Source organism: Morone saxatilis, unplaced genomic scaffold (genome assembly GCF_004916995.1).
Source record: "Morone saxatilis isolate NCDOM2014 unplaced genomic scaffold, NCSU_SB_2.0 Contig23, whole genome shotgun sequence".
NCBI classification, from domain to species: Eukaryota; Metazoa; Chordata; class Actinopteri; family Moronidae; genus Morone; species Morone saxatilis.
In genome coordinates, this window is record NW_023339796.1 from 200103 (window position 1) to 202314 (window position 2212).

The window sequence follows — 2212 nt, forward strand, 5'->3', positions numbered from 1 at the left end:
CATGGGCACATGGGCACATGGGCAAAGCCAATTTATTGGTTCCGTACTTCAAACCCAACAGGAAGTCGACGTTGTTGTTAAACATACTCCTCCTACAAAACTGATCGGATCGACTTCAGATTGGGTCAGTGCACTCCAGAGACGTCCACAGTGACGAGTTAGGTGTGTCTGTGGCGTGGCATGGAAAACCGCCATGAAACAGGAAGTTGTTGTAACTTGAGTATAATGTGCGTAGCTTCGGACCGCTGATGAGTGTGATCAGTGTGTGTTTATCTCAGCGGAGGGTTTAATGAATAAAGTTTGAGCCGGCTCTGGGTGACTGAATACGGGTCTTTATAATGCGTCTGAAGTGATGGAGAGGTTCAACAGCCTCCTCCTGTTTCTTTCTTTCTTTGTGGTTCTGTCATTAATACTTCCCCCCCGTGTAAATGAACAGATTTAGCTCTGCTGCTCAGCTGTAAACTTCCTTATTTGACTTGTCGGCATGAAGCTATTTATACCGAAGCTGGGGACTCTTTTTGGAGGCGTCAGACGGCTGTTTGTCGCTCTCTGACATTCCCGCTGTCTGTCATCTCTGAGCTCTGAGTAGGAAATAACCGCCAGCTGAGACAGTCCACCTTAACAGCCAGTCTGGCCACCAACCAGCTATCACTCACTTTTATTCCAGAGCTGCGGTTTCCAACCGTTTTGGCTTCTGACCCCTTAAAATAAAGCAGTGTCTGCTTGCAGCCGCTGTGTCACAGGCGTCAGATATCTGTGAGCTGAGTTTCACCTCCACATTGTGTCTGTCATTTGAAGAGATATCCAAGAAAAAAATATCCAGTATTGCACATTGTAGCCGGATGGTCAGTAACAGGTATTACAAAACAAAAAACGGTTATAGATTTTCGTTTTGACATACAAACATTAAAATCAAGAGAAATTTAAAAGGTGATTTTCATTTTCTATTTTGTTTAAACAAAAACTAAAATTACTAAAAAGCAGAAACAAGATAGATCTATTGTCAGATATATAATATCCAGGTGTGTTTAATCAGCTGAATATAACAATCTTTGTGTTTGTTAGAGAATGAGAGTTTTTAATCTACAGAGGTAGCGGGTCCTCTTCTGATGGAGTCCGCCATGTTTATTGTTCAGTGCTCCGGTTCTGTGGCTCATTCGGGCCCCGCTCCCCGGCAGTATTCCCCACTGGGTCCCTCTGCTGCTACACTAGCAGTGTTTAAACTCCCCCTGTCCTTCCAGCTCTCAGTCTGGGTACAGACAGCTAACAGGGCCGCTAACTAGCTAATAGCAGCTAGTACAGTTAGCATATTTCCGCAGTGCAGCGGTCAGAGACTTCCTGTGTTGAAAGTGAAAAGGTCCCTGTTGCAACAATCCTCTGATACTTTGGTCCCGGGGACGAGGAGCAGCTCCTGAACGCAGTTTAACGTTGGTTTGGTTTCTCTGAGACTGTCAGACTGATGGTTGGGACCACTGTTAGTGGGGCAGCCGTGGACTGTTTGTTAGTTTTGGTATTTTAAAGATTTTAAAATGTAGACTTTTACCACCAATTACTGTCTCGTTATAGTGACTGGGTATTCATCCTACAATCTCAAACTAACTGCAGAAGTTAAATCCACGGACTCACGTCTGAAATGCAGTGAAGTAGAAGTAAAATGTTTGTATGGAGCAAACTAGAGTAGTGCAGTAAATGTACTCATTCCACCGCTGACAGATGGTGTAGAGGCTGCAGTCTGCTGCAGCTCAGCTGAATGTTTGTGATTCCCGGAGGACTTTCTAACATCAGGCAGCATTCTTCCCTCCAGAAAACACGTGTCCCGGCCGAGGCGTTCCACACCGGCACAGAGCTGCACATGATTGATAGCAAACAAATGTTCTGTACAGTTTAAACAGTGTTGACTCAGCCGAGAACCTGCATGAGCTTCCTGGACGGGACAGTCTGAAGGGCTGCAGCTGCCGGACGAATGATACAAGTTAGTATTCTTCATGAATCATAAAGAGAGAAAGCGGGGCGTTACCGGGCAGATAACTGACGGGCTGAGAAAGCAGCTGCACAACAGTTTTAAACAATGACGATCCTTCATCAGAGCCAGAAACAGGGCGTCTGCCAAACAGACATCGTACTGCAGCTACAGCTGAGACTGGAGCTGGTTCTGGTTCCTGACTGAACCATGTCAACGTTTTGATCAGATTTTTTATTTAGATTTATTTGA